The sequence below is a fragment of the Haliotis rubra genome, unplaced genomic scaffold, assembly GCF_003918875.1.
Source record: "Haliotis rubra isolate DU_JTF1 unplaced genomic scaffold, ASM391887v1 Scf1876, whole genome shotgun sequence".
Taxonomy (NCBI): Eukaryota; Metazoa; Mollusca; class Gastropoda; order Lepetellida; family Haliotidae; genus Haliotis; species Haliotis rubra.
In genome coordinates, this window is record NW_025765865.1 from 80,070 (window position 1) to 88,601 (window position 8,532).

Consider the following 8,532-nt stretch of genomic DNA (forward strand, 5'->3'; position numbering starts at 1 on the left):
CCCTCCAGAAGGATTTCATATTGGCGCCTGAAGGCCAGAAATTCTTCAGACAAAAACGATCAGTTTCTTTGTTTATTTTCAAAAGTAATAAACATAACAGAAGCACTCGAAACCTCTTCGAAACTTATGGTTTTAAGAAAAATATGTCAGTTGAGTGTAGATTAACTTCTTCAAAGTTCCCTGACATTTATTAACCTAAAATGTGATCCCACACCCCTTGCATAGGCAATAAAAACGATACATAACTATAAAGATAGTAAGTCCAAATACAGGTTAGTATTTGTTAAAACAAGACCAGTTAAAGCACATTCGAACCCCTATGTCTCGAAATCGGTTGAGACGAATTCTCGGTTGTGTCAAACTCATCTCTCGGTCCTTGCCGATTTCCTTATATTTATTATATTGCTACGCTGATGTCTCGTACTGGATGTGTCGAATAGTGGTTGTTTCGAACTCATTTTAGGGTCCCCAAAAGCCATTATAAGTACAAACTAACCCTTTTGTCTCGAACTGTCAAAGCTGGTTCTTGCAACTGAAAACTTGATTCGCGCAATTAAAAGTCATGCTCATAAACGTGCTACCAAACAAAAGGTGAGGATTAACGGATTCAACAATCAAGTAGCATGTTTAACTACACATCTATACACACATTATCAACCAGTTTAGCTGTCTTAAGCTTTTAGATTTAATTATTTCCCCCCATGAACCAATTCTGTCATCATTGATGGCGATATTGTGAAAAAGAAATCTGACATTAGCAGGAAATATTCAGGATTCGAAATGTGAGGGTTCGGAATAATGAGGTTGTGTTAAAAATCACAACAATTATGTCATTTCAAATCAGTAAACATCATGGAAATCAGTAAACATCATGGAAACCTGTAAACTTGAGAAATGAATTTCCTGACTGACTGAGTTTGGTTTTACGCCGCTTTTAGCAATATTCCAGCAACATCACGGCGGGGGACACCAGAAATGGGCTTCACACATTGTACCCATGTAGGGATTCAAACCCGGGTCTTCGGCGTGACGAGCCAATGCTTTAACCATTAGGCTACCCCACCGCCCCTCGTAATAATGAGGTTGTGTTACCTGTGACACGGCGTATATAGCACAAAGACAAATGCATAAACACAATCCCTTCATTTCAAACCCATTTCAAGTCATAAACGCTTTAGGATATCTGCCTTCGATGTTTGATGATATATTGAATATATTGATTTGTTGGAGCGCCAATATCCCAATGAAGTGAAATGTAAGCGCAATATTTAACATAATAGTTCATAAGTGATATATTGTTATGCTCGTGGCTGTATTTATCACCTCTTATTGCAAATTTACGCGGATATTATACTGAAATATATCAAGAAATCAAAATATACAAGCTGATAACTGACGGCGAATGAGAGCTGAAGAATGAAGGCCATTCGGTCATAACAGCTTGTCCCGTCATTTGGAAACTGATTGAATAACGGGAGATCGCGCTTACAGGAATAAGGAAAGAAATGGCTGAGCGATACGGGTGTTATGAACACATTTGATTGTCGAGCTCCGAATTTGTTGTGGGTTTGTCGCAGTTTTGTATAATATCCGCCATAATCGCGGATGATTATTCATAGAACAATATTATGCAAAACAATATTCATTTCTGGTGAATTGGCGGAATTTATATCCAGATGCCAGTATTCAGTGAGTGAGTGAGTGAGTATGGTTTTACGCCTCTTCTAGCAATATTCCAGCAATATCACGGCGTGGGACACCAGACGTGGGCTTAACAGTGAACCCATGTGGAATCGAACACGGGTATGCGGCGTGACGAGCGGACGCTTTAACTACTGGGCTACCCCCACCGTCCACAGAATTCGGAATCTGTAACAAGTTGCTCTGTATGTCTGAGATAATCCGCACAGCGGCAATTGTCGTCTGACAGAAGCACGGTTGTAGGGAATCGTACACCACGCGCTGCACGTGGGCACATTCCGCACGAGACCTGCGTGCAAAGCGAACTGTCAGTGGCTCCGGTTTCCCACACTGCGCCCAAGATTTTCACCTTCCGATACTTATTCTGCCTTATTGAACACTTTGTGTCAGGGCGTCTTTAAAACACAGCAAAAGTCGTTGACCCTGCAATGTATCGTACAGCTAGCATGGTCGAAACGTGTCAGTATTATGACTTGTTTTGTATATACCAGACGGGTCATGCAACAGTGTTAAAGTAAACATAAACACGTCAAATAAGCACCTGGGTATCTCGCATTTCACTCTGATCTTTAGCTGAATGGCGACACCTGTAATATTCTTTAGTTGATCGCACAATTTAATGTGACTGTTACCTTCCAAGCAGATTGATATTATGTGTGTCGCGACAATCAGCCTTGAACTTGCCCGCTGATGCGCTTGGACTAACCGAAACCAGCCGAATGAACTTTCACGGAAACATTCGTCACCACTCGCTCCTTTCCGTAACCTCCAAGAAGCATCATTCGGCCATTCGTCACCACTCGCCCCTTTCCGTAAACTCTGCTATTCGGCTTGTCCCGGTATAACACGAGTTGGACACGAATGCAGTGGGTTACGATTATGAAACAGACAAGCGCACGGACATGACAGTTATCTGGGTCAGCATGACATAGGATGGCCACTGGCCGACTGACATTAATGTATTCATGTTGACCTGGTCAACCGATCCAGGCGGGTGTACATTTTTGCCATAAATGAGTAATAAATAGGTTAGGTTTATTGATTGAATGAATGAGTGAATGAGTCAGTGAGTGTTTGAGGTTTTACGCCGTTTTTAGCAATATTACAGCAATATCACGGCGGGTGACACGAGAAAAGGGCTTCACACATTGTACCCATGTGGGGAATCGAGCCCGGGTCTTCGGTGTGACGAGCGAACGCTTTAACCACAAGTCTGTCAACCGACCCCCCATGAAATGAAACTTTTGATATATAATGCTCAATATCCGATCATATGACCGTAGTTAATATTCATGGCCATTGTGAGTTAAGATGTGGGTGTTCTGCTACAGGTTTGGGTGGTCGTACATAAAAAGGATGTCAGGAGGTGAATGGGTGTGTGTGGTTAAACGTCACTTTTAGCAATATTCCAGCAATATCATAGTAACGTGATTGCTGTTGTAGGGTTGTTCAACCAGGACCACATGCAGTTTGAGGCTGAGAGGCAGCAGAATCCAAACAAGGAGCCATCTTTAGCTGCAATGACAGATAAGGCCATACGGATACTCAGGAAAAACCCCAAGGGATACTTCCTCTTCGTGGAAGGTAAGGGCAACTGTTTCATGTAGGCCAACACCGGGTGTCTTCACTGATCATCCATTTTGCATTCACATATATAATATTATCACTATTAAGTCAGTTACGGCTGAACTCGGAATCTCTTATCTTCGGGTAATCGAGACTGGTTGCTCTCTGGTTCTGACGCTAGATGTTCTGGCAACACCCCTCTTTCAGACAGCTTATATGTCGGGAGCGTATAATCGGTTAAGGAAAAGGTTTACGTCTTTGCGTGTGATTGGTCAAACCCAACATTGCACCCACTCTGAAATACCGGATCCGTCTTTCGCGGTCCACAAAGCCTTGAAAGTCGTCATATGAGTGAAAACAGCACCAGCACACATTCGAATCTAGTACTACAAGGGTGCTGTCAACGTGCCTGGAATTAGTAAACGAATTTAAAAGGTGATTTTTTGCTGCCTTGGATGAACCATGATTTTGGCGTTGAATTGCGGAGATAGCTGTTTTCGGTGAGTCGAGGCGTATAACTTTTGAAATAATGATCCGATTGTGACCATTTATAGATCATTTTGTAGGGAAATCATCTAGCTTTCGATCCGTAGGCCTCGGCGGGCCTTAAAATATTTTACGTGGTGAAATATAACTTTGATCGAGGAGGGGGTGGTTTCGTCGTTACACCCCTTTCCTTGTATATAGTACTAGATACTACTAGGGTAGGGTCTATATACCTATGTGTCTTACTAACGCTGTTTTTAAGCGCGACACGCCCCTATGCTTGCTATTACGAAACCTAAATAAAACGATTCGCAATTGCCTCAGTTTCTGCATTTCTTAGTTTTGCAACAGACGTTCCATTTCCGAGAGCTATAATGTTCCACGAATGTGTATGTGTTATGAGTATTTAAATATCCTTTTATTTGTTTGTGTGTTGTTGTTTTTATTAAATCCGGTATTGTTCAGATTCATGTATTCTTTGGAATTCCTTTCTGGTGTCCCCCGCCGTGATGTTGCTGGAATATTGCTAAAAGCGGCGTAAAACCAAACTCAGTCAGTCAGTCAGTCTTTGGAATTCCTGATGTTGCTTTTTATCGTTTCATCCAATGTGAATTATCACCCGATCCAGGAAATATTACCTACTACTAGCAGGTCTTTGTTAGCAACTGTTAGCTGCTACTAGCAGTTACAAAGACAGCCTTTCCACCCCTGGAGACTAACAATTACTGCTACTACTAGCTAACAGACACTACATGAAATATTATGACCATATTAGGCATCGTTATATTTCGCATGCAAAGCACGCCATATTGGGCCGAGGAAACACACGGTAGGTTGTGTAGTTATTTAACCGTAGTTTACAAATCATGAAGCACAGTGCCTTATCGAGTTTGATTTTTGTTGATATATGTATATTTGTGTTTCTGACTGGTATCACTTGCTTGTGCAGATCATTGCAATGTCTTTGATCAACATTCTACCTAAGCTTGGTAGGATAATTGAGGCCTAAGAACTCAGTATTTAGAACTAGTCTATCTTACAACGTGCCTCCATTGTTAAACATCCCGCTCAATATATTTTACTCTTTATCATCTCTTAAGTTGTCAAATCATGAAGTCAATTATACCTTGTGCATATTTTCTCACTCAGTCAACCCATTTTGTATTCCATCATAACAGTCTTGTAACTATCTACCTGAGTGAGGAAGCACTTCTTTAAAATTTAATAAAACTGAAAACTTCGCTTCTCTGGGAAAAGGTATCGATAATAATCATCTTGTGGTATAAATAGGACGGAAGTGTTTGCTATTTTAGTAACTCTATATTGTTGGAAGGAAAATTTGTAAGGCTATTAACCACTCCTCCCTCTCATGAAAGATAATATATTCTAACCCACTTTGTGTTGCCATTTCTTCTACCTTTTTACAGGTCAGTATGGGCATCACTACTCAGGTGAGTTCCTTTTGCTCTGCCTTTGGTTTTTAATGAAATTGGCACACACACACACACACACACACACACACACACACACACACACACACACACACACACACACACACACACACACACACACACACACACACACACACACACACAAAAACACACACACAAACACACAAACATAACACCAACAAACAAAACAATCTCAGGTATTTTTCTCACACACTACAAGAATTCGGTATCTAAAACAGTAATGTGTAGCTGATTAACACAATGTTATTTTGTTTGTTCAGGCCAGTAAGATATACTCTGCAAAAAAAGAAACGCACAGGTGAAAACTCAGGAATGTAAACACTTTATTTTGTTTCCAAATAAAACTTTAACTAATGATCGCACGAACGTAAAATTTCACATGGATGTTGTCAAGAGTCAGCTTTACAACATGCAGCTATCATTTGTCTCTGAAACCATTGCACCGGGCGTACAGATGGCGTGGAGGTCAGTACCTGTTGTGACCACCTCGAGCTTGCAACACAGCTTGGCACCTCCTGTCCATGGACATGATCAGTCTTTGAATCCGTGCTTGGGGGATCCTCCTCCATTCCTCCTGCAAGGCTTGAGACAGTTGTTGCAACGTTTGGGGTTGAGGCTGACGACGTCGAACGCGTTTCCCAAGCTGGTCCCACAAATGCTCTATTGGGTTCAAATCGGGGATTTTGAAGGCCAGGAAGAACTGTGATGTTCTGATTCGTCAGGTAGTCCATCGTGATGCGAGCCACGTGCGGTCTGGCGTTGTCCTGTTGGAAAACGTGGACGTTGAGGGTTGATGACAGGTAAAAGATGACGTTGCAGAATTTCATCCCTGTAACGAATTGCAGTCAGGTTACCACGGACGTGCACCAAGTCACTTCTCCGTTGTAAGAAATGGCCCCCCATACCATCACTTCCCCTCCAAATCTGTCCGCTTCCAACTACAATTACGGGCGTAACGTTCGTTTCTCCGTCTATAGACCCTCGTCCTACCATCGTGTCTTTGAAGTTGGAAACGAGATTCGTCGCTGAACCAAATTCGCTGCCAATGTCTCCAATTCCATCTCTGGACGTTCCTGCACCATCGAACACGTGCATGCAGGCGATGATAGTCGTAGTGTGCATCCTACGTGAGGTCGTCGAGGGCGTATCCCGTGCTGTCTGAGGCGATTTCTGATGGTCTGGGCGGAGACGCGGCGAAGACCTGGGGACGTTCTCTGCTGTTTGTGTTGCTGGGACGGCCGGTTACGTAAATGAAACACCCGGATGTAGCGGTCCTGTGCAGCATTGGTTACCCGTGGTCTACCACTCCGAGGTCGGTCGCGGGTCGAGCCCAGTTGATTGTAGCGCCTCCATAAACGGGAAATTGTTGTGTGATGCACGTTGAAGTGTCTTGCAACTGATGACTGAGATTCGCCAGCCTCAAGACGTCCGATGGCGATGTTCCGGTCAGCTTCGCTAAGTCGTGGCATGTTGAATTCGTCAGTAAACTGGCGTTGAAAGTGAATTGAACACGTTAAACTGCCTTCCTCATATACCCTACACACTGGTGCATAGGTGAAGCAACTTTCACGTGCATATCGTTCGAAGTGTCATTTACACGTGAAAATTTCATGATATTTTCAAAAACCATCATCAAACAACAATATTTCATGAAATGGTGTGTTTGAGCGATACTTAATGGATATGAACAAGTATACATTATGTTTGGTTAAAGTAACCGGGTTTTGTTTGCATAGAAATAAAATAAAGTTAATTTTAAATTTCATTATCACCTGTGCGTTTCTTTTTTTGCAGAGTATATGTTCATATTTTATGTCAATAAATTGGTATATTACAAATATCGAAAGTGCTATGAATCTTCATCTTGGAAACCAATGTCACCCAAGAAATCAAATATATTTGTTAGGTAGAAATGGTTGAAGAATTCGTTCATGGGGAAATAAGAAATATGAATATTGGTTACTTTGGGGGTACTTATTGATTATCAAGTCTTTGTTTATGGTTTCCTGTTGTTCCTTAGTCTGGTGCAATTCAACCTAAACTTTTTTCTTTCATTTTTTATGGGCGAGGTTTACTCCCCATACATCTGTGTATTATCCATATTTTAAGCCACTCTTGTAAGTTTGTCACACATCTGACTGCATTTTTTAAGCCTGCTAAGAAACAATATTATAGTACAGGCAAATTATAAACAACTGTGTCATTTCACAGTCTGAAGTAACATTCTTTTGATAAAGTGAAATTACTCTGGGTGGATTAAAGGATTATGAGAGGAAATGTTCTTTTTGTCTTTATTGTATACTTTACACCACAGTTTCAGATTGTTCTCAATATTTGCCGACATGGTGACATTATACCATCATGCCTAAATCTAGATAAAGTTTGTGATGAAAAAGAAGTATTTTCATTATACAACTGAATAATCACCTTATGTGGTAAACAAGCCATTTTGTGTTTTATATGGTAAATACCCAGTATTAGGAAATAACTCTTTGATGCTTTGGATGCTTTCAAAAGCTGATCTGTCATTAACTCCCGTATATTAAATATAAGTTAACCAAGTGTTAAATTATGTCATGTTTTAGTTTCGGTCACATGGACACTTTCCTATGTTTCAGAAACGACAAAGAAAAGATCTAAATGAACAGCAAGTTACTGTTCTTGAAACAGCTTTCTCTGAAGGTTTAATTTCAGCTGGAAGAAAGTTTCAGAATGGGTTTAAAGAATTAAGTCTTCAGACAGGACTGTCTGAAGACAGAATCAAAGCAAGTATATTGTTGGGTTCAGGTAATGTTTATGGGTATTTGTTAATCATAATTTGTTACAGATACCTTTTTATTCAAGCACATCCATTATTTTGTGTCAAATTGTACATTTTCAAAAGTTCTGAAAACATCTGTCCAAACTATTGTTTTACATTACAAATTGTGAGGTTTTATTTTTTCTCATTAAGGTTTGCTCAATACATTTATTCAGATTCTACAATGAAGTAATTTTCCATATTTGTTTGTGTATTATCACATAAATGTTACTTTCCTATTTTGCAATTATTATGTGTTACTAATTTAAAAGTTTGCTCTATATTCAGATCTTGGGCTCAATACCCCTTGAATGTATTTTTTCCTATTTTACAAATTTTGTGCGTAATCAATTTAAAAGTTTCCACTATATTTAGCTTATGTCATAGGCCATCATTTAGGGTTTTAGGTCAATTCAAACATATCTGTGAACTAGCACAGAGCTAAAATCCAAAAATATTGCTTTACTGAATATTATTCATAAAACAATCGTGCCGATCAATTCCAGA

General features: G+C 40.3%; 1 long non-coding RNA gene across 1 annotated transcript; it reads left to right on the forward strand.

Annotated features, from left to right (window-relative positions):
• Positions 1 to 4,567: 4,567 nt before the first annotated feature.
• Positions 4,568 to 8,150, forward strand: LOC124274093. Its single transcript, XR_006897856.1, has 3 exons — positions 4,568 to 4,582; positions 5,181 to 5,204; positions 7,844 to 8,150. It is a non-coding gene; the product is annotated as an uncharacterized LOC124274093 (long non-coding RNA).
• Positions 8,151 to 8,532: the final 382 nt, after the last annotated feature.